At 40.2% G+C, this 25,378-nt stretch overlaps 2 pseudogenes; one reads left to right on the top strand and one right to left on the bottom strand.

The window, feature by feature from the left end:
• Positions 1–239: 239 nt before the first annotated feature.
• On the bottom strand, positions 240–5,356 carry LOC125366920 (annotated as a pseudogene).
• Positions 5,357–5,810: 454 nt separating this feature from the next.
• LOC125366918 lies at positions 5,811–22,363 on the top strand (annotated as a pseudogene).
• Positions 22,364–25,378: the final 3,015 nt, after the last annotated feature.

The following is a 25,378-nucleotide window of genomic DNA, read 5'->3' as shown; positions in this document are numbered from 1 at the left end:
TAACAAAAGTAATGACAGTGGATATGACTTTGTATGGGAGAAGAAAAACAGGTTTTTATTGAAATATCCAAACAGAATTCAGTTTAAAAAAAGTTACACATTTATCACTTAAGTCTAAACAAACTGGGAGAAAACTCCAGGTTATCAGCATAGCTGTCTGGCTGTGGAAAGCGATTCCCAGTGAATAAACATTATCATACCTGAACTCTTGGTGAGAGATTCTGCCCAGCTTGACTCTCTCATTCTGAGCACAGAATACAGCCATCCTGAAAATTCTCAAGAACAGCTTCTGTCACTGGTTCCACTACAGAGGTTCCCCTCAAGTCCAGATCCTGACAGCACCAAGCAAGCTGCAGATGGAGAGAAGGATGGAGGGTGAGAACTTACCTACTCAAACGTTTTTTCACTGTCTTTAGCCCCAGGGCCTTGGGGCAGTTCACATTCACCAAGAGACAGTGCTGCTGGAGGCAGCTTTCTCTTGTGGCTGGATCTAAGGCAGATGCCAACTGTACAGAGACATCTAGGAAAGGCCTGGATTTTTCAGAACTATCTGAGTCTAAAAGGACCCCAAAATGTCTCTGTTAGTTTTATAAGTTTTGACTCTTCATCTCTAACTGGACAGATTCTGGTACTCTGTTCACTGTGATTATGTAAACTGTACATGGGTCACTGACTCCCTGGCATTGCCCGACCCTTGGATCATCCCACCATCAGATGGCCAGTGAATTTAAACACACATACACACACACACACACACACACACACACACACACACACAAAGCACAGGCTTGGTTGTGCTTTATTTGGTCTGTTTGGCTAACAGGTCACAAGGACACCTACGAGGAAACAAGAAATAACTTGGAAAGCTTGTAATCTGGGGAAGGTGTTCTTATGTAAGAACAGGGCAAGCCAGTTTGAAATCATGCCAGCTTAGAAAATCTGCAAAAATTTAAAATGAATGTTCCTAAAAGGATCCAAGTTTGCTCACAGGAAATTTGCTCACTGTTGGTACTAATCTCAAACTGGCCTAATTCTTTTATTTCCAGTCAAAAAGAAAAGAGGTCTCAAAAAGACAGCTGCAGCAATAATTTTTGAATTATTATTATAATAGATGTGTGCATTGCTTTTCCAGTTGTTTCATGATTGAACCGCTGAGGCTCAAGGGAGTGACCTTAAAAGCCACCAAGCTGAACATGCATAAGTAGCATTTTTTTCAAGGAAAAAAATTAACAATCCCAAAAACCTATGGAATTTTTTTTGAGGAGAGTGGAATCAAGAAAGCCTGTCTCCATGCCATGCTATCCAGATGAAAGAATTTGATTACAGATCAGAGCAGCCACCAGCTCTGTAATGAAACAAGGACAGAAGCTCTTCTTGGAAAAGATGGCTCTAAGAAAATGTTTGACATTTTTATCAGTAATAACATAAAATAGTATCTCAGTTACAAGGTTTCATTTACATAAAAATTATACAAAATTGTGTTAGTTGGTCAATTAATATAAAACCCCAGAAATATCAGAAAAATAGTGTTCTCTGCCTCAGCAAAAGAGATCAAAACTTTTTAAAAGGCATCAAACGTTGGGGAGGGAAGGAAACATAAAAGAAAGAAAAGAAAAATCAAAACTATAAATTAGTTCTACCTAGTCACCATGCATCTTAAACATATATTTACTCAAACCATGAGCCTCCAGCTTACCCACACATGGAAAATGCACAGCATAATCAGTACTACTGCTCTGATACCTCAAGGCAAATATGTAGAGAATAGATTTAATAAAAAAAAACTCAATGTAAGGCAACACAGAAGGTGTAAAAAACAGATGCCCAGATCAACTCAAAATGGATCATGGACCTCAACATCAGACCTGAATCTTTGAAACTACTGAAGGACAGAGTAGGAAAGAAGCTAGAACGTATAGTCATAGGAAGGAACTTCCTGAATATAGACCCAGGGGCACAACAGATAGGGGAGAGACTCAACAAATGGGACTACCACAAAATAAAAAGTTTCTGCACAGCTAAAGACATAGCCACCAAACTAGAAAGACAGCCAAACATATGGGAAAGGATCTTCACCAGCACAGCAACAGACAAAGCCCTAATATTTGTCATCTACAGAGAACTCAAAAAACTAACCCCCTCCAAACCCAGTAAACCAATTATTAAATGGGCAAAGAGCTAAAGAGAGACTTCTCAGGAGAAGAGATAAAAATGGCAAAGAAACATATGAGGAAATGTTCAACATCCCTGGAAGTAAAGAAAATGCAAATAAAAACAACCCTGAGATACCACCTCACTCCAGTTAGAATGGCCTATACTCTGAACTCAGCCAACCACAAATGCTTGAGGGGAAGCGGAGAAAGAGGAACCCTTCTCCACTGTGGGTGGGAGTGAAAATTAGTACAACCACTTTGGAGAACAGTATGGAGGTTCTTCAAAACTCAACATAGACCTACCCTATGAACCAGCCATACCACTCCTAGGCACCTGAACAACAGGTCTCAGAGTATCAAAAGGACATCTGCACATCCATGTTTATCACTGCACAATTCACAATAGCCAAAATATGGAAACAACCCAGATGCCCCTCTACAGATGAATGGATTAAAAAAGTGTGTTACCTATACACAATGGAATACTACATAGCGATTAGAAATGATAAAATATTGTTATTCGCAGGGAAATGATCAGAACTGGGACAAATAATGTTTAGCAAGACAAACCTAGAACACAGGGCTGGGGATATGGCCTAGTGGCAAGAGCGCTTGCCTTGTATACTTGAAGCCCTGGGTTCAATTCCCCAGCACCACATATACAGAAAATGGCCAGAAGTGGCACTGTGACTCAAGTGGCAGAGTGCTAGGCTTGAGCAAAGAGAAGCCAGGGACAGTGCTCAGGCCCTGAGTCCAAGGCCCAGGACTGGCAAAAAAAAAAAAAAAAAAAAAAAAGTCTTACAAACCTAGAACACAGAGAACAAAGGGGTATGGTCTCCTTGATATATGACTGTTAATGTGGTTGGTGGGGGGGGACAGGTCTGTGAAACAAAAAAATCTTGTCAAATGGTATTTCCACAGGTTTGGGTCAGCGACCTTACATTACGTATCTAAAACGAAACAACTACTAAACATAAACAGGTGTAAAATAGACCTCTCAGTGGATCACAATAGCTCAACAGCTATGTATGTATGATCATATAAGACAGGATAAGCAAATTCTATTATTGATGCTATATTTAAAGTTCTAGGTGAATTTCCTTTGTCGTACACCATGTGGCTACTGTATATGGTTTTTGGTACACTGGGTATTGTATATATGCCTACCTGATCTAGGGAAGGGAAAGAAAAATGAAGGTGTAAGATATCACAAGAAATGTACTCACTGCCCTATTATGTAGCTGTACCCCTTTTGCACAACAACTTCTCAACAAAATTTAATTAATTAAAAAAAAAAACAGATGCCCAGAAAACTGTCAAAGACTCCCTTACCTACTCTGCTTCTGTTAGACTAGGAAAATACCAAGATTAATACCCCAACACTTGCCATTGCTTACCCTGTACACCAAAGCTTGAAATGGACTCCAAGTCAAACTCTGAAAACCTTGACAATCCTCTAGCTCCTTGAGGGTTCATTTGCCAACTGTTAATCATGATACTTTGCTTCCAGGCATTTGGTATGTTACCATGCTGGTTCACAGTGCATACAAAGTAAGACTATGTTCACAATACTGCCATGACACATCTGCCCAGATCAAGATTGTTATTTCACATCAACATATAACCAAGAAGCACAGTCCTGTGCAGAACCAGGATCAGTTCAGTTTCACTCCCACCCTAGGAATGCAAATTAGCTCTTTCTTCTCTCCCAGTACAACCCATCATCATTTCAGTGCTTGGGAAGCCACCATTACTCCCAAATCCACTGACCCATTCCAACAGAGAAGGAGGTATCTCTAAAGCTGCTAACTACCCCAAGTTGAGCATAACCCCAGTAACTGCACAAGAGAGTTAAGAGCTGAACAGGGCTGGGCTCCTGGAGACCATCAGAAGATGGTTAGAACTTACTGGTCCACTGAAGCCCACCAGCTACGAGATCATCAGGCACATGAAGGACAGGATGAGCCTGGTGAGGCAGAAGATACACTCAAACCTTCTCAGGGAGGTAGCATCTGGTCCAACTTCATTCAGCTCTTCTTGCCGCAGTCTCCCTAGTCTTAACAAAGCATATCTCTTCCTGTTACACATCTCCTCAGAGAAAAAGACACACCCTAGCTTCCCTCCCATAGTTTCTTTGTCTGAAGGCTCTGAAATAGCACATACAAGTCTCTCCTTTAAAATTATACACATAGTATTTACCTTCTAGAGAAAAATCCCTTTCTGTGTATGTGCATATTTATTCCAGATAGGGAGCATTCCAAGGTACAGAAAATGATGAGAACAAGAGCCCTTCCTTCCATCCCCAAAAGGCCTACCCCTGAATAAAGTCTAGGGATAACTTCCTTTGTCAGGGCCCCCGCCCTTTCTGAAGGATGCTGTGGTAAAAAGCAAAGTAGCAAACTAGATTTTAATCATACAATCAGCTACCACAAAAATGTATTCTGTCACAAGGCAGCCACAAAATCTCCCTTCAGACTCAGGAAGAGAAGCAGGGCTGAGAGAGAGAGAGAGAGAGAGAGAGAGAGAGAGAGAGAGAGAGAGAGAGAGAGAGCCCATGCTTAAAATAGTATGATAGTGAAATAGGAAATAAAGCAGAAGAGCAAAGGGGAAGCCACCCCTAGGAGACCGCCCCACCCAGGACAGCTGCAGAATTCACACCCTCCTGTCTTAGGCCTAGCATCCGGTATGTGGAAAACAGGATGAACCAGAGATGCCTACCTTCTGCAGTTCACATCAGAAGACTCATACTTGGGCAAAGGACACACATCTTCCATTAAGAGCTCCCTGTTCTTGTGGGCTACGTGGGACAGAGGAGAAAGCCATGAAAATGTTATACAGGAAAAGAGGCCAGCATTGTCCACTGGGTGTTGGTTTCTGTAAAGAGAAACCAAGTCACAAAACTTCAACATACACCCAGAAGACAATATTTAAAATACACTTCAGTAAACAGTTCTGTTGATTAAAAGTACATCTCCCCAACTGCCTCATCTCAGTCCAAATTTTCAAAAATGCTTTTGGTGCTTTGCCGATGACTCATGAACCTTCAGAGCTTCTTACTTGGAAGTGGTCCGGATGGGCTTCAAAGCACTTAAGCCATGATGGTACTTCCCCTTGGGATGTTCATCATCCAGAATTCTGAGCTGGGAATGTATAGACACATCCAGGGAAAGGCCCTCAGCTCAGGCTGCTGTTTTCCAAGGCATCCTGGTAATTCATCTGCTCGACCGAAAGGGAACGAGACATGAGCACTTAACAAATATTACATACACAGAAGAGGCAAGTCCAAGTGCCAACTGCTCAACCACACATTACCTCACCCAAACTGAGAAATCCCAACAGTCAGGAGACCATTAGGTTCACTCTTGGTGTTGTATAATGTAATGTTTGTTTGCTTGCTTTTGCCAGTCCTGCGGCTTGAACTCTGGGCAGGGGTGCTGTTGCTGAGCTCCTTTTGCTCAAGGCAAGAATTTGAGCCATAGCACACTTCTGGCTTTTTGGTGGTTAACTGGAAACCAGACTGGCTTTGAACCACAATCTTCACATCTCAGCCTGTCTAATAGCTAGAATTACAGGCCTGAGCCACTGGTGCTCAGCCAAGTCTCTATTTTTATAGACTATTGTCTTTCCACAACAACCATACAGGTAGAAAGTGTGCACATGGTCCCAGGCTTGCCGGCTGCACCCATCAAACAAAAGCTTTGGTTCACAGCAGTTATGCAACTTCAGAAACACCTGGGTGGACCTGAGAGTACACTGCTCTGTGTTGACACTCATTCCTTCCATTACAAACAAGGTAGGTTTCAAGAGGAAAAAGCAGTGACCCAATGCTAAGAAAAGAATTCCTTCTTATATAAATTCTCATGTATAAGTGGACATAATTTAATTGCTAGGGATTACGGTACAAAATAGTGAAGTAGAGAGACTGCTGAAACCAGAATTCAACATAGCTACTTCTTACCTTTAATCTGCTCATAATCACAGAAAAAAAGAAAAAAACAAAGTATTGGATCCATTAAGAAAGATATACAAAAAAAGTACAAGACACTTACTAGATCTTAGTTGATACTGGTACTCTACAGAGTAGGTACAAAAAATTACAGGACCAAAATGTATCCAATGCCTAACTTTTGAAACTGTACATCAGTTTTATAATAAAAACTTAAAAAAAAATTAGAGGACCATTGTGATCTGCATACCCCCTGCTCAGAAGACACTTCTTCAAGTGTTCAATACATAGCTGCCAAGATGTGCTACATGCTGATAGAAAGCAAACTTCAACACATTTCTAGACTGACACTTTGGAACTTAATTAGGACTCTGAATAAAAGGTCACAAGGAATTTTCTACATGTTTAAAAGTTATCTTGGGGCTGAGGATATAGCCTAGTGGCAAGAGTGCCTGCCTCGGATACACGAGGCCCTAGGTTCCATTCCCCAGCACCACATATACAGAAAACGGCCAGAAGCAGCGCTGTGGCTCAAGTGGCAGAGTGCTAGCCTTGAGCGGGAAGAAGCCAGGGCCCTGAGTCCAAGGCCCAGGACTGGCCAAAAAAAAAAAAGTTATCTAATATACTTTTTTGGTCCAAGATCAGGACTCAAACTCAGTACCTAACTATCACTTTTGCTCACTGGCTAGCTCTACCAATTTCTAAATAATATAACTTAAAGAAGACATGACATGGAAATTAGAAAATGTTTTTAGCTAAATTGTATGAAAATTTATGGGCTGTAACTACAGGGGATTCAAAGTAAAATTTTGATTGCTTGAAGATCAGTGCTTTAAGTTAGGGATTGACATTTTCTGTAAATGATCAGATAATAAATATTTTTAGACTTTTGTGGACCAAGAGACCAAAACATCAAGGATTTTATACAGGTATTTTGATGATAAATCAAAATAGAGCATTACAAAACATTTAATAAAATTCAGGTTATAGAAAGAGTTGGGTTTTTGTAATACAGGTCTACTAATGAGGAAATATTTTACTTAATTAAGGTTTAAAATATTTTCCCCTTTCACTGAAATCTTGCAAATCTTCATGCACCAATGTTGATTTGAATAAAAGTCTGCAACTTCATTTTTGAGAATACCTTCACAAAGAAAGGCAATGCCCAAATATTTAATTTGATCCAGGATCCTGTGGTCTGAACTGGCCATACTCATCTTTCAGAAGGAGCCTGTGGTCTGAACTGGCCACACTCATCTCTCAGAAGGCATGATGGTATTCTACTGCTTCCTTTCCTGCTTTATTGGTGTTCTCTCTCTCTCTCTTTCCCTCCCTCCCTCCCTCCCTTCCTCCCTCCCTCCCTCCCTCTCTCTCTCTCTTTCCTTCTCCCTTTCTTCATTCAGCACTAGGGATTGAACTAGACCTTTGCATTTAGTATACAATCACTTTACCACTAGGCTACTAATCCAGCCCAGTGGATTTTAAAATGTAGAAATGTTCTCTGTACATCAATGAGATTCAAAAGGCACTGTTAGAGCCATTATCTGAATTAGAAAATACATCCATTACAAATGTATATTGGAAGAGTTTTACCTTTTGACAGCACAGAAGTTTAGAAAGTAGTTTAATATTTTTTATGATTCAAACATTAGTTGTAATAAAATTACTTTCCCATAGTATCATTTTATATCCTACTAGCAATGTATGTAGTTTTTCTATGTTCTTGCCAGCACTTGGTGGTGACATCAGTTTTCTTTTAATTTCTTTTTAACAGGACTGGTGTATTTGTGCTGCTCTAATGGAATGCTATTTGACATCTGTGGTTCCTTTCTCCCACACACTCTTTTTGGCAAGTCTTATTCTTCTATTTTTTTTTTGCTTTAGTTATTTTATGGTTAAAATCTCACGTTTCTTCCCTGGGCTGGATTCAGGATCAGACCATACCTTCCTACCCAAGGCCTCTCACATAGTTGGAATGACAGGCATGTTCCACCAAGCCCCAATCAGCTTGTTGGTTGAAATGGGTCTCCACAATTTTTTGTTTAGGTTGGCCTCAACTCTAACCTCTCTACCTTCCAAGTAGCTAGGATGTAAGAGTAAGCTACCACGTGCAACTTTTGAGTCTTTTATCTATTTCCTAACAGGATTTTCAGCATTGAATTCACATAGTCCTTTATGTCTACTGGATTCAAGTCATTTATCAGCTAAGAGATTTGCAAATATTTTCTCCCAAGTTTTTTTTTTCAAATTTTTATTATCAAACTGATGTACAGAGAGGTTACACTTTCATACGTTAGGCATTGGATACATTACTTGTACATTGTACAGTACTTGTACATTGGATACATTACTTGTACCAGGAACCCACCCCTTTTTCTTTAATAGATTTTTTTAGACAGGGTTTTTCTCCCAGCACCAGCCTCAAACTTATGATTCTCTTATTTATGCCTCATACACAGTTGGGATTACAAGTCTGTGCTACTACACCCAGTCTACTATTTGAAACAAGGCTTACTGATTTTTGCCTGAGCTGACCTTGAACCATGATCAGTCCATCTTTCCTTCCTACATAGCTGGTATTGTCACCATGCCTGAAAAAAGGTTGTAATTCTGATAAAGTCTAATTTATTTATTTTGTTCCTTTTATGGATTATGTGATAAGCATCCTGTCTAAGAATGCTTTTCTACTCCTAAGTCAAGAAGGTTTTCCTTATATGTTTTCTTCCAAAAGTTTTGTAGTTTGACATCTTACATTTACATCTATCATAAATTTTTAGATAATTTTTCTGTAACCCAGAAAAATTAGGAGTGGAGTTTAGGTAAAAGTTTGGTTTCATTGCTTATGCTTATCTGATTGTCCTAACCTAATTTATTAAGAAGACATTGGCATGGAGGCACAGTTCGAGTGGAAGAGGGTTTGCCTCATAAGCTCAAGGCTTTGAGTTCAAACTGCAGTACTGCAAAAAAAAAATAATAATAAAATGCCTCATTTTTCCATCAAATTGCTTTTGTGTATATGTGAAAAAGTTAGCCAAACCTGTGTGAGTCTGTGTCTAGAGTCTACTCCATTGATTTATCTCTGCATGTGAATACTGGAACTGCTGACTTGGGTCCCAAGCTATAAATTAAATCTAAAAATCGGGTAGTATGATACTTGGAATTTTATTCTTTTTCAAAAGTGATTTAGTTGTACTAGTTTTTTGCCTTTCCAAGTGAACAAAGCTCAAAAGTTAGAGAGTTTTTTTTTTATCAACATTATGTTGCATTAGGGCATCAGAAAAGGAAAACCTGGAATGCCACCCATTAATTAGTATGCTTACATAAGAGTGACATATTAGTAATGGGAAGAGTCTTTACAAGTTTCATTCTCAAAACAATGTACAGAGCACCTTCTATGTGCAGGACTGTTCCCAATAGTGGGAATAAGAAGAAGACATGGCTAGCACACTAATTTCTTTGTGTGTGTGTATGTGTGTGTGTGTGTGTATGTATGCGTGCACAAGCAAAAATGTGTGCACGAAACAGCATGTGCTACTCCGAGGCACTCTCCTCAGCTTTTCTCTCTTTTTTCCCTCAAATCTGTGCTCTACCACAACTCCACTTTCTGGCTTTTTGGTGGCTAACTGAAAATAAAGAGTCTCACAGACTTTCTTGCCTGGACAGGCTTCAAACTGTGATCCTCTGTTCTCAGCCTTCTGGGTAGCTAAGATTATAGGCATGAGCCACTGGTGCCTGGCCACTAATTTCATTTTTGTCATCTCCAAAATGCCCAGTGACAGTTTGCAAGAAGCTTACTAATGGACTTAACACAGTTGTCCCTCGCTATATATATCACAGTTCACTTACTGCAACTTCATTGTATTGTGGGTTTCTTTTTAAATAGGTAAATAGTGATCTCTCACCTACCATGGGAGCTACGTTCCAAAGATCCCCACAATAGGTGAAAATCTGCAAAGTAGCACTGTGTTAGATAGTTGTCCCTTGCTATACTGCAGTTCATTTATTGCTACTTCACAGATTTTTCACAGATTGCTACTTCACAGATTTTTTTACTCCAAAAACTCATTATCTCTTTGGATTAAACTACTTAGTACTATGTCTGTAGGTAGAATTCCCCCTTAGCTGGAAACAAAAGTGAAGTGTGCAGATTTTGAAAGATAGGGACTGAATGCTCATTCTGCCATCAGCCTTCAGCTACTGAAGCTTCCGTTCATTCACAACTTCCTTGGTGCACATACCTGGCACACATTATTGAAAGGAATTAAAGGGATAATGAAAAATACAGTGAAAACATTTCATACATACTAACAATACCTCCCTGGGCTGCCCTGATAAACTGTACAGCCCATCTCAACTACTTCCTCTTTCATCTAACTGGCCCATCTCTAGGGTCACCTCATTCCCCTTCCCATTGGGTCTTCTCACCCCTATATCTCTGCAACAGGATACTTCCAGCAAGAACACTTGCAGGGCAAACTGTCCTACTCATCTGCATCTCTGACTCCTTGCACAGTACAGAGTCAATGGAAATATTTTTATGTTGCTCTGCACACTGTGTATGTGTAGTTAGCATTTTAATACTGAATCACTAACCACAATATCTTAACCATTCACTTCTGTTAAGACATTCTAGTTTTTTTTTACTTATTGAGTATAATAAATAATTAGTTCATTTGTCTCTTTCTGGAGTCCATGGATACACTCCTCCACTAGTAAGAGAATTGTTGTAGAGTTGACTTCATCGTGATTAGGGAAACATGGTAGGAAATGTTGGGGGGAATAGAGCTGACTCCACCTTGATTGTTAGGTCAACCTGACCCCAAAATTCTTCTTCTGTCAATGGCTTGCTTGTTATTTGCTCTACCCCCTGCATCAACCTCCTACATCTATGCCATGTGAGCTTCACTTGTTGTTTGCTGTAACCCTGCATCATGCCCCCACATCTGTGCTATGCTTTTACCTTTAGAGGATTGCTGGGCGTCACGGTGGCAGCTCCCAAGTCTGTGCTGCATCTATTGCTGGTCAGTTCACTTTATGCTTCCCCAATAAATCCATCTTTTTGCTTGAGACTGTCTCTGAACAGTGGACTCTTGGAGGGATGGGGAATCCCCTCCTTCAAACTCTGTAATATTCCTTAGCCCCTTAACAAGAATAAGATTAAGACTATGGTTCCTAGAGCATGAGCAGGGGCAGGGGTGTAACTTCGAGCACTTGCCTAACATGTGTGAGTCAATTGGGTTCAAACACCAATATTACAAAAGAGGAATGGAAAAAAAAAAACTACTGGAAACTTACCAAGTTTTCCCCAATAGCTTTGTTATAAAATATTAGAATATGTATTCTAGTAGTATTGCAAAAAACAACTGCTATTAAGCTTTGGTATTTCAGTTCTATTTTGTTGACCTGAGGCTGCCTCTATCCAACTTTCCCTGGGACACTGGCCAGAAAGAGAGGAAGCAAGGGAAATTTCATAGCCAAAGCTCATGACTAGCATGTATCAAATAGCAAACTGTTTACTTGAACATGAGAAGAGAATTTTTGCCAATTCCTTTAAAAAAAAAAAAAAGCTGGGTGTTGATGGCTCATGCCTGTAATCCTAGCTACTCAGGTGGCTGAGATCTGAGGATCGCAGTTCAAAGCCAGCCTTGCCAGGAAAGTCTGTGAGACTCTTATCTCCAATTAACTATCAGAAAACCCGAAGTGGCAAGGGGGCTCAAGTAAAAGAGCACTAGCCTTGAGCTAAAGAGATCAGGGACAGCACTTAGGCCCAAAGTTCAAGCCCCATGACGGAGGGGAAGAAAACAACAAAGAATCATTATGGACCCTAGGCTGTCCTTGAACTCGATCTTTCTGTCTCAGCTTCCTGAGGGCTAGGGTCGACCATCACACCTGGTTTGGCAGCTATTACTTCAAAACCAACCAACACAGGATTGTGGGAAGACGGCGGAGGAGCGGCTGAGCCCTGCAGAGCTCCCTCCGATATCGTAGTTTTCTCACCTCATAGAAACTATTTCTCCGAGAAAGACAGCCAAAGTAAGTTCTAACAGTACAGGGATTCTGAACAGGAAGGAAAAATCGACTTTGCTGGTCTGAAAACACAGTTTTGAGCTCCGGGCGGCGTCCCGCCGCGGCGCCAGCGCCGGCTCCAGCACAGTGCCGGGCACAGCCCCCCCGCACTCCACGCAGCTAAAGCAAGAAATACTCCAGATGGCAGCCAAGCACGGAGGACCTGACATCGCAGAGACAGCGTGAGTACCCCACAAAAAAAAAATTATTCTCGCTTGTGCCCACAGTCCAGCTTCTGGAAGGCATCCCTGTCCCCACCGCCAGAGCAAAGCGCCATCTTTGCCACTGGCATAGGGTCAGACCAGACTGGAACTGAAGCGGGCCTGGGGAAATCGAGGTCAAAAAAGCCATCTTTGAAAAGGGCAGGAGGGGCGGAATCAGTGAGAACCAGCTCCGCCCAGAAGAACGCCCCCTGCCCTGGTGGGAGGCGAGTCCGGTTCTTAGCCAGAGATGCCCCGCCCTGCCCGCCGGAACTTCCAAACTTAAAGCAAAAGCTGCGAGCAGCTACCAGGGGCACGGAAACAACAGACGGAGGAACAAACAGTTCAGGGGACAGCTAAATGGTCCCGTCACAGAGGAAACTAATTCCCAGCCCAAAACGGAGCTGCATTCCATAGCTACCTATGCCAAGGAGGCTGCCTCCCTCAGGCAAGCAACTCTTAGTGGAGCAAAACAGGCCAGAGGCGCCACGCTCTGCTGAGTTCACAGTCTAGTCAAGTCCAGGCATCAAAGGCAGCGGCCCCACAGCAGACAGAGGAGCCACAGTTCCTGTGACTGCCCACGTCCCCATCGACAGAGGACGCCCAAGGCCTGCCTGCAAGCTGTGCGAACCACAGAGACCCACGATTGCTCCAACAGGGGAGAAGGTCAGCACAGAACCACCCCTTGCCAACTGAAATCAAGTCAAACCAGCCAATCAGGAAAATAGACTGCAGTCCATTGCAGGGAAAGCAGAGACTGGTTTCTTTTTCTTTTCAAACATTTTTTTTTAACTTTTCTTTTAAATATTCTTTTTAATTTTTTCACACCTGAAACATCATTGGCTGTTTTTTTTTGTTTGTTTTCCATTTTTACTGGTTTGTTTTATCAAGTTTTTTTTGTGTTTGTTTATTTGCTTGGGTTGTCCCTTTTCTGTTATTTTCCTTTTTATTTACTTATGCTTCCTTGTTAAATAATTTTTCTCTGTTTTGTGTATCTGTCTTCCAGTATTTTTACTTCATTTGTCTCGTTACGTCCTCTTCCTTTAAAAACTACTTTCCTATAAATAACACCTACACCCTTTTCTGCTAACTCTCCAGTGTCTGTCATTTTATCAATGTTCTTTCTACTGATTCTACTCTTCTCCACATTTCCACGTCACTGAAACTAAACCAAAATCACCACCACCCCCCCAATACACTTTACTCTATTCTCTTTACTACCTCCAACTTACCCTCCTGACTTACTGCCTGGACCTCCAGGTTCCATTGACTCCTGGTTATTGGATAGAGAATATCCCAGCTTAATACGAGTGAATCAAAGGGGTTCATAGAGAAAGCCAGTCCTAAAAGAACTTAATATAAAAACAAGAATTGCGTATAAGGTTGTAACAGTAAATAAGTAACTACTGAATACAGGGCCCAGGATCAGATGTTATATTGAAATTGTATTCTTTAGGAACACCAAATCTAACTTTATAGACAGGTATACAAGTTATCTGTATATAATTGTGAAATTGTAAGATTTACACAACAGTGCTTGGTAAGGGCTGCTTTGGGTCTTAAACAGTGCTCACAGGTGCTGGTAGACTGGCATTCCCAATTCCAATGGGCAGAAGAAACACAAGAAAGATGGCAAATAATGAAGTCTTATCCCCCACCCAAAACAAACAGGAAGCAGAGCAGTCAATCAAAAACATAGAAGAAAACCCCCAAAATGCTCTACAAAGTTTACTGATAAACATGATAAATGAAAAGTTTGAATCTCTTCAGTCAATTATGTTAGAGCGTGAGGAGGCAAGGCAAAAATTAATGGAGAATTTCATGGCATCCACAAATAGAAAGATAAGTGAGCTTCAAGAGTCAAATGAAAAGATAGCTACCCAACTTAAAGATTTGAGAGACAACACTCAAAACCAAATTAATGAAGTTAATGAAGTAAAGAAGTCCATACAGGACCTAAGACATGACATGGAAATCATCAGGAAAGACCAGTCAGAAGGAAAAGAGATTCGAAATCAAGTAGCTAGCCTACAGTCCCGACTAACTGAAGCAGAGGATCGAATCTCAGGAGCTGAAGATTCCTTAGATTCTATGGAGAAAGATAAAAAATCAATACAAATCCAGTCCAAGCAACAAAACAGATCGCTACAGGAGATTCAAGACACAATCAGGAAGTCCAATTTAAGGATAATCGGTATTGAGGAAAACTTGGAGAAAGAGGTTAATGGGATAGGCAACCTATTTAACAGAATATTAGCTGAGAACTTCCCAAACATCCAGAAGGAAAGGCCTATACAGATACAAGAAGCATTTAAAACCCCAAATCGACCAGACCAGAATAGGACTTCCCACCGACACATTGTCATCAAAACAGCTTCAGCAGAGTGCAAGGAAAAAATACTCAAAGCTGTTAGGGCAAAGAAAACAATCACATATAAAGGAAAAGCAATCAGAATTACCCCAGACTTCTCAGCAGAGACCATGAAAGCAAGGAGAGCCTGGAATGAAGTATACCAAACCCTAAATAAAAATAACTACCAACCAAGAATTCTGTACCCCGCCAAACTCTCCTTCATAGCCGAAGGTCAAATAAAAGTCTTCCACAATAAGGAAAAACTGAAACAATATATCTCTACCAAACCAGCTTTACACAAAATCCTTAAAGATGTACTATACAGGGAAAATAATCAAGATCCCAACACAGACAGAGAAATGAACCCTAATTAGCAAACACTAGATCAAGAAATGGGAAGACACAGCTTTAAACAAGACAGTGATAATGAAAGGAACAAACGATCACCTCTCAATCCTAACTGTCAACATTAATGGACTTAATTCTCCAATCAAACGACATAGGCTCATAACTTGGATCAAAAATCAAGATCCATCTTTCTGCTGCCTCCAAGAGACTCATCTATCCAGCAAAAGTAAACATCTTCTAAAAGTGAAAGGCTGGAAACAAATCTATCAAGCAAATGGCCCCCATAAGCAGGCTGGAGTTGCAATCCTAGTATCAGACAAAATTGACTTCAAATTAAAAAAGGTAAGAAGAGACAAAGAAGGTTACTACATACTAGTAAAAGGATCTCTCCAACAGGAAGAAATAACCATCCTAAATATCTACACGCCAAATGCAGGAGCACCCAACTTCATCAAACAAACACTACTGGCTCTAAAAACATTCATAGACCCAAACACAATGATAGTGGGGGACTTTAACACTCCACTATCACCTCTGGACAGATCAACACGCCAAAAACTGAACAAAGAAACCACAGAACTAAACAATTGCATTGACCAACTAGACTTAATCGACATCTACAGAATATTCCACCCAGCAAGGACAGAATACACATTCTTTTCGGCAGCACACGGAACATTCTCCAAAATAGATCACATCTTAGGGCACAAAGAAAATCTGTACAAATTCAGAAGTATCAAAATCATTCCCTGCATTCTTTCAGACCACAATGGAATAAAATTAGAGCTCAACTCATTCAGCCACCACAGAAAATCCCACAATTCATGGAGACTAAAGAACACACTGCTGAACCATCAGTGGGTCATTGAAGAAATTAAAACAGAAATTCAAATGTTTATGGACTTCAACCAAGTTGAGGGCACAAAGTACCAGCTCCTTTGGGACACAGCAAAGGCAGTACTCAGAGGAAAATTTATATCTCTGAGTACATACATCAACAAACTGGAGAAACAGCAACTCAGTAATTTAAGGAAGCACCTTAATTTTCTGGAGAGAGAACAGCAAGCAAAACCCCAAGTCAATAGACAGAAGCAAATAATTAAAATCAAATCAGAATTAAATCAATTAGAGACGAAAAAAACCATCGAAAGAATCAACAAAACAAAGAGTTGGTTCTTTGAAAAAATCAACAAGATAGACAGACCCCTGGCAAACCTGACCAAAGAACGAAGGCAGCACACTCAAATAAACAAGATAAGAGATGAAACAGGTAGCATCACCACAGAAATAACCGAAATTCAGAAAATAATAAGGGACTATTTTGCAAACCTTTATGCCAACAAATTCGAGAACTTGGAAGAAATGGATGATTTCCTAGAAAAAATTGATACCCCCAAACTCAACTATGAAGACTTAAACCTTCTAAACAGACCCATATCCAGTATTGAAATAGAAACAGCAATAAATGATCTCCCATCCAAGAAAAGCCCAGGTCCAGATGGATTCACCGCAGAATTCTACAAGGCCTTCAAAACAGAACTCACTCCAATATTTCTCAAACTCTTCAATGAAATTGAAAGAGAACGTTCACTGCCAGACTCATTTTATGAAGCCAGTATAACCCTCATCCCAAAACCAGGCAGAGACTCATCACGGAAAGAGGACTACAGACCAATCTCCCTGATGAACATAGATGCAAAAATTCTCAACAAAATTCTGGCCAATCGACTTCAACAGGTCATCAAAAAAATCATACACCACGATCAAACTGGATTCATCCCAGGGATGCAAAGCTGGTTTAATATACGCAAGTCAATTAATGTAATCCACCACATCAACCGGAGCAAGGTAAAGAACCACATGGTTTTATCGCTGGATGCGGAAAAAGCGTTCGATAAAATCCAGCACCCATTTATGCTAAAAGCCCTGGAAAAACTGGGATTCCAGGGAACATTCCTGAATATAATCAAGGCAGTTTATGACAAACCAACAGCAAGCATAACTCTAAATGGTGAAAAACTAAAGCCATTCCCTTTAAAATCAGGAACAAGGCAGGGATGTCCACTCTCTCCCCTGCTCTTCAACATAGTACTAGAATTCCTAGCCAGAGCAATTAAGCAAGAAGAGAATATAAAGGGGATCCAAATAGGAAAAGATGAAGTTAAACTTTCTCTCTTCGCAGATGACATGATCCTATACCTAAAGAATCCCATAGACTCTACCCCCAAGCTACTAGAGCTGATCCAAAACTTTGGCAAAGTTGCAGGATATAAAATAAACCTTCAAAAATCAACGGCCTTTCTCTATGCTAACAACCCGAAGACCGAGGCTGAAATCAGGAAAGCAACTCCTTTTGCAATAGCCCCCAAAAACATAAAATACCTAGGAATAACCTTAACCAAAGAAGTGAAAGACCTCTTTGAAGAGAACTTTAAAAGCTTGAAAAATGAGGGGCTGGGGATATAGCCTAGTGGCAAGAGTGCCTGCCTCGGATACACGAGGCCCTAGGTTCGATTCCCCAGCACCACATATATAGAAAACGGCCAGAAGCGGCGCTGTGGCTCAAGTGGCGGAGTGCTAGCCTTGAGCGGGAAGAAGCCAGGGACAGTGCTCAGGCCCTGAGTCCAAGGCCCAGGACTGGCCAAAAAAAAAAAAAAAAAAAAAAAAGCTTGAAAAATGAAATTAAGTCAGAACTAAGAAAATGGAAAAACCTCCCATGCTCCTGGATTGGGAGGATTAATATAATCAAAATGGCAATATTGCCAAAGGCTATCTACAAATTCAATGCAATACCCATTAATATCCCAACACCATTCTTTAATGAAATAGAGGAAGCAATCCAGAAATTCATATGGAACAATAAAAGACCTAGAATAGCAAAAACACTCCTAAGCAGAAAGAACAGTGCTGGAGGAATTACAATACCCAACTTCAAGCTGTATTATAAAGCTATAGTAATAAAAACAGCTTGGTATTGGCACCGGAACAGGCCTGAAGACCAATGGAACAGAATTGAAGACCCAGAATTAAACCCACAGAACTATGCCTACTTAATCTTTGATAAAGGAGCTAAAACAATAGTATGGAAGAAAGATAGCCTCTTTAACAAGTGGTGCTGGCAAAACTGGCTCAACACATGCAACAAACTAAAACTAGATCCTTATATATCACCCTGCACCAAAATCAATTCCAAATGGATTAAAGACCTTGAAATCAAAACAGGCACCCTGAAGACACTAAAGGAAGGAGTAGGAGAAACACTTGGGCTCCTTGGCACAGGACAGAACTTCCTTAACAAAGACCCTGAAAGGCTACAAATCAAAGAAAGGTTGGACAAATGGGACTGCATCAAACTCCAGAGCTTCTGCACGGCAAAGGACATAGCTCTCAAGATAAACAGAAATCCCACAGACTGGGAGAAGATCTTTACCGGACATTCAACAGACAAAGGCCTCATCTCTAAAATATATGCAGAACTAAAAAAATTACCTTCTTCCAAAACAAAACTGCAAAGAACCAATAGCCCCCTCATCAAGTGGGCTAAAGACTTGCAAAGAAACTTCTCTGATGAGGAAATGAGAATGGCCAATAGACATATGAAAAAATGCTCTACATCACTGGCCATAAAGGAAATGCAAATCAAAACAACATTGAGATTCCATCTCACCCCAGCAAGAATGTCATATATCAAGAAAACGAATAATAACAATTGTTGGAGGGGATGTGGCCAAAAGGGAACCCTACTTCATTGTTGGTGGGAATGTAAACTGGTTCAGCCACTCTGGCAAGCAGTATGGAGATTCCTCAGAAGGCTCAATATAGAACTCCCCTATGACCCAGCAGCCCCACTGTTGGGTATCTACCCAAAAGCCCACAAACAAAATCACAGTAATGCCACCAGCACAACAATGTTCATCGCAGCACAATTTGTCATAGCGAGAAGCTGGAACCAACCTAGATGCCCCTCCATAGATGAATGGATCAGGAAAATGTGGTACATTTACACAATGGAATTTTATGCCTCTATCAGAAAGAATGATATTGTTCCATTTGTAAGGAAATGGAAGGACTTGGAAAAAGTTATACTAAGTGAAGTGAGCCAGACCCAAAGAAACATGGACTCTATGGCCTCCCTTATTGGGAATAATTAGTACAGGTTTAGGCAAGCCATAGCAGAGCATCACAAGGCCCAATAGCTATACACTTAGAAACAAATAAGATGATGCTAAGTGAAATGAACTCCATGTTATGGAAACAAGTGATATATCACAGTTGTAACTACTTTCAACGTCCTATGTGTATGTGTAGTTTCTATTATTGATGATGTTTTGTATCACCTTCCTATGTTTGTACCTACACTATCTCTGTAATCTTATCTGAGTATATTGGAAACCGTGTTTACTGGTATTGGAAGTAGGGAATTCAAAGGGAATACCAAATTCGAGAGACACAGGGTAAAAAAAGAGAAATAACTACAAAAGCAATACTTGCAAAACTGTTTGGTGTTAGTGAACTGAACACCTGGGGGGGTAGTGAAAGGGGGGGAGGGAGGGGGGCATGAGGGACAAGGCAACAAACAGTACAAGAAATGTATCCAATGCCCAACGTATGATACTGTAACCTCTCTGTACGTCAGTTTGATAATAAAAATTTGAGAAAAAAAAAAAAAAACAACCAACATAGCAGTTACGGTATCCCACACTGTCTTAACTGCTTTGTAGATATTAACCTGGTGATCCTTGTACCAACGCTGTATGTTATGCCTCTTTTACAGCTGGAAGGAATGGAGTCAAATAGGTATTAGATGGAAGTACATATTTGAATCCATGCTTAAGTTGCTCTAAATCACTATGTATATGCTTTTCAAAGAAGAAGGAAAGCTGGGCACTGGTGGCTCACGCCTGTTGTCCTCGCTGCTGTGGAGGCTGAGATCTAAGGATTGCATTTCAAAGTCAGCACAGGCAGGAAAGTCCATGAAACTTCTCAATCTTTTTTTTTTTTTTTTTTTGGCCAGTCCTGGGCCTTGGACTCAGGGCCTGAGCACCATCCCTGGCTTCTTCCCCCTCAAGGCCAGCACTCTGCCACCTGAGCCCCTTCTGGCTGTTTTCCATATATGTGGTGCTGGGGAATCGAACTGAGAGCTTCATGTGTAGGAAGCAAGCGCTCTTGCCACTAGGCCATATTCCCAGCCCTCCATGAAACTTCTATCTCCAATTTATCACCAAAAAAACAAAAGTAGCACTGTGCCTCAAGTGGTAGAGTGCTAGCTTTGAGCTGAAGAGCTCAGGGACAGCACCCAGGCCACCCAGGCCCAAGACTGACCAAACAAAACAAAACAAATCAATTCTAATTGTCAAACATATAACTTCATAAAGCGCTCCCTTCTCTTCCCCAGAGGAAGTACTGGATTAAAATAAATTTTAACTGATTCTCCTAACTAGCCTCATTATAAGCAAATAAAAATTTCCAAAGTCAGTCACAGTTCTGCACTTAACACAATAGAATGTAAAAAGCACTTTACTTAATTGCAAAAATGCACATCCTAAATTGTTTTTAAACCAAAGATGAGTAGACACTAGAGGATGTATTAAAGACTCATGTTTAAACATAACATTAAAGCATCTATCAACCTGCCAATAACTGCACAGATGTCTTGTATTTGTAACTGTCCTTCCTAACTTTAACTTCTCTTTCCTTCTAGCCTAGCTAAAAGGGCTTTTAAGACCCAGCACACCAGGTGGAAAAAAAAAAAGGCCTGTTTAAAGGTAAAAATACTTATATACTACCACAATCAACACTCTGCAAAGTGAGTTATAAACACGGGAAATGAACCAACTGAAAAAAATTTAATATATCCAAGCTAGTGAACACATACATAACATAGCAGTGTTTAAATATGTGAGTCAGTGAGAACTGTGAGAAAATCAATACCAGCTTATGAATGAACTGAGACCCACATTTCATATTGTACAAAAATCCATCTGAAACTAACCTTTAAAAAATGACATAAGTGGCGCGAGGACGTTGGTCCGTGGTTCGGCAGTCCCCAGGCGCCGGCTCCCGCCCTGGCCATTTCCGCGGGCTTTTGGGCTGCGGCCCGAGTCCCGCCCTCCACCCCTACCTTCTCCGAGCCGCTCTGGCTGCGGACACCCTTGTGTGGCTTCGGTCTCCTGCGGTCCCCGCCGCTGCTGCTCCAGCTGCACCGGTTTGGGACCGGAAACACCTTGTTCTGCCGGCAAGCCAAACCCATGAACCCGGGGGCAGCGGCGGGGCGGGGTGCGCCACGACGGCGGTGGAACACCGCCCGCGGTGCCTGCGGTTGTCTTCGGTGGTCGGATCTGACCCGCAGCGCGGCAACGACCTGCTGCTGCTGCCGCCGGTGGCGGGGGAAGGACCGGAGCCGCGGGGCCTCCCCGTGGACCTGGCCGCCGAGGAGCCCCGGCATCAAGTCCTCTATTTTCCCGGGGATGTGCAGAATTACCATGAAATTATGACTCATCATCCTGAGAATTATCAGTGGGAAAATTGGAGTCTAGAAAACGTTGCCACCATTTTAGCTCATCGGTTCCCCAATAGTTATATTTTGGTGATAAAGTGCTCCCGGATGCATTTGCACAAATCCAGCTGCTATGACAACTTTGTGAAAAGCAACATGTTTGGTGCCCCAGAACATAATACTGACTTTGGAGCTTTTAAGCACCTTTATATGTTGTTAGTTAATGCTTTTAACTTAAGTCAGAATGGTTTGTTGAAGAATGCGAATGTTTGGAATAAGGACTCCAAAGCATCTGACTATAGATCAAATTCTTCTAATAATGGTTGCCAGGTAGAAAAAGAGAAGACCTGTAAAAGATTTGATGAATCAACCATGAGTGATAGTGGTTCTACACCATCACTAAAAGGTGCATCTTTCACTCTGATTGGATTCAGTAAAGGTTGTGTTGTTTTGAATCAGTTGCTTTTTGAATTAAAAGAAGCCAAGAAAGACAAGAACACAGATGCTTTCATGAAAAGCATAAAAACAATGTATTGGTTGGATGGTGGTCATTCTGGAGGAAGCAATACTTGGGTTACATATCCAGAAGTCTTAAAAGAACTTGCACAAACTGGAATTACTGTTCGCACCCATGTAAGATCTTAACAAGTAAATGATCCAATGAGATCTTGGATTGGAAAAGAACATAAGACATGTGTTCATATACTTAGAGATTTTGGTGTGCAGGTGACTAGCCAGATTCACTTTGCAAAGGAAGCTCCTTCCATGGAGAATCACTTCAGGGTTCATGAAGTATTTTAAGTCTACAGCATATTACTGTACTTCGTTTAATGGGAGAGCATGAGCACTTTGTTACAAATTCATATAACAAAATGTGTGATATAATTTGTAGTGCATTGTCAGTTTGGGGTAGGAGAAGCGCACATTCCTAAAACAACCTAATGTGTATTCCTTTCTTGTGAATATGAGCAGTGGGCTAGGTTAGGATTAACTTGAGAGCTATAAGGATGGTTTATGATAATCCTAAGAGAAAATATGACCCTTAAAAATGAAAAAAATATATAGTCTTTAAAGGGAAAATAAAATTGTTGGAAATAGCTAACTTTTTGAGTAACAATCTAAACTCATTTTGATGGCTTAACAGTATTTAGTTACTTTGACATTCATGGATCTATTCTTGATGTGTTACCAACTGTTTTTTTTTTTTCCTAGTCAAAGTATTTTACTTACAAATGCTCAAGAACAAGTAATAATAGAAAGTTGGTTTTAAAACATTACACTTAAGAACTATGGCTTCATTTTTGTCAGTTAATTGATTGTTGTTAGGCTTCTTGAATCTTGGGCATAAGCCAGTTTAAAAAAAATTAGTTGACTATAATTATATATGGTGAATAAAAACATACTCAGAGCAATGTAGTTGCCTCTAAGAGGCCAACATAGGCAAAATAAATGCATAATGATGTTAGTGCTCTACTGAAACGGAGACAACTCCACAGATGTAAAATAGTGTTTCTTCAGAAGATGATCTTTGTCTGCTAAAAGAAAATAGCTCTCTTTGGCCAAAATGCAAAGTGATATAACTATAAGAAAAGTTACAAAGGGAAAGTTTGGAGACACAAATGATTTAATGTTGGCTCAAAAGCTGAATTTGTTTAACACTGCTACATGATTTGGGTGAAATTGCCTTCTGCCCCTTTTTTTCTTGACCTAGATAAGTACATTTTGAGAAACCAAGATCTAATGGATTCCAACCAACCTTGAAACATAACTGTAGAAGTATAAACAGGAATCAGTTGCTTTTTTGCTTAATTAATAATTAGCTTTGAAGGTCATGAAATAAGCTAGGAAGCAATGTGCTGCCTTAGGACTGAAAAAATAAGATGTCTTAAGATCGAGGACCTAAATTTATAAAACAATACAGAAAATGCAAATGTGTTGGTTTCTTCCCAGAATTATATTTTGATGACTATAAACACATTCCAAATATTCATATTCAAAATAAAGGATCCTTGCAGACCAGATGCTTAAAAATAAGTGCACAAATCTACAAGAGTAACTAAACTTTTAAAGGCAAAGCAATTTTACATCACTCCATTTTATTTATATATGTGCTTTTTTTTTTTAAACTAAAAATTCCCATTGCAGAAACCAGTCACTTTGATAATATTTTAGCACTATGATTGGCTGGCTTTTGCTCAGTTTAATAATAGTTGGTTAAATTCCCATGTATCTCATATAAAATAGCTAAATTACTGAATGGTCAATGAGCAGGAAGAAAAGGCTGTGATTTTCACAGGACTAACTGAAATACTAAGGTAGGACTTATAATAGAATTTACTTTTAAAATCTGAAATGTTTGTAAAAACCTGAGATGTTCAGTTTTGCAGTTATGTGAATGCTTGATTTCATTTTTTACAGATTGAATAGATATTAAGAATTCACTGGGACCCTAAAAGTGCCATCATAGTGAGACAGTTATTGAAAAGTGAAAGTACTTGTCAGGACAAAAATATGTTCTGAGTCATCCATATTCAAATGTTTTCTGTTTAAGATTTCAGATGGGTCCTATTTCTACATTTGTTTGTTGATGTAAATGTTAATGTGTCTTCTTGACTGTGCCCTTTAAATTGAGAAAATTAGTCCTACAAATAATGTGAAAGTTGTTGTCACCACAGCATGAATGTATAATTAAAATTAAGTTTACAAAAAAAAAAAAAAAAAAAAAAAAGACAGGGGCTGGGGATATGGCCTAGTGGCAAGAGTGCCTGCCTCATATACATGAGGCCCTGGGTTCAATTCCCCAGCACCACATATACAGAAAATGGCCAGAAGTGGAGCTGTGGGTCAAGTGGCAGAGTGCTAGCCTTGAGCAAAAAGAAGCCAGGGACAGTGCTCAGACCCTGAGTCCAAGCCCCAGGACTGGCCAAAAAAACAAAACAGAACAAAAAAATGACATAAGTGATGAAATAAGTAGAAAAATACTGAATAGCACAATTAGGGAAAGGAGCTAGCTTCCATTTCCTCCAAAAGGCAAAAACTTACCAAAGACAAATGTTTACAAATAGAAAAGGAAAACATATTGCATAATGAAATTAGTGTTAAAGAAGAGGATAAAGTTAAAGAATTAATTAGGTATCTCATATATTTCAAACCTTATGCTTTTGGTGAGATAATATTTCTTAATCCATTCACTGAAGGTCTATGATGTACAAACACTGTCCATAGTACAGCAGGAAACAAACATATAATATCAACAATCAAAAAACATAACTTCAATATTAAGATATAATTATATACTTTAGTAAAGAGAGACAAAATCCAATATGGGAAAGAAGGAAATGTAAATAAATATACACTGTAAGAACACCAAACTGATTCTGTACCATCAGTAGGGAAACAAAAAATGGGTATAGCTAACATCATATGCATACCATGTCTCTAATTTTACTGTATTGAAAAAGGAAAATATTACAAAAGAAAGAATTATCTAAACCCAGTGGTTAGCCAGGCATGGGGTGTGCACCTATAATCTCAGCACTCAAGAGACTGAGGCAGGAAGAGTGGTCTACAAGGTGAGAACTCGGAAACAACCAACATTGGCTCAAAGGGCTCTAAATGCCTAATACAGGAGCAATGGACGCATTCCATACCGATATCAACTCTAATTCAGTGCGAGCCCATTGAAATGTAATGCAAGGGGCTAGGGATGAAGCTTGATGATAGTGTGTCTGTCTACCTATCTAGGATACACAAAGCTCTGGGTTAGACCCCAGCACCAGATCAATCAACCAACCAAAGCAAAGAAATAATGAAAGC

Source organism: Perognathus longimembris, chromosome 18 (genome assembly GCF_023159225.1).
Source record: "Perognathus longimembris pacificus isolate PPM17 chromosome 18, ASM2315922v1, whole genome shotgun sequence".
Lineage (NCBI taxonomy): Eukaryota > Metazoa > Chordata > Mammalia > Rodentia > Heteromyidae > Perognathus > Perognathus longimembris.
Note: the sequence above shows the minus strand (reverse complement) of the source record. Positions and strands in the feature narration are given on the sequence as shown.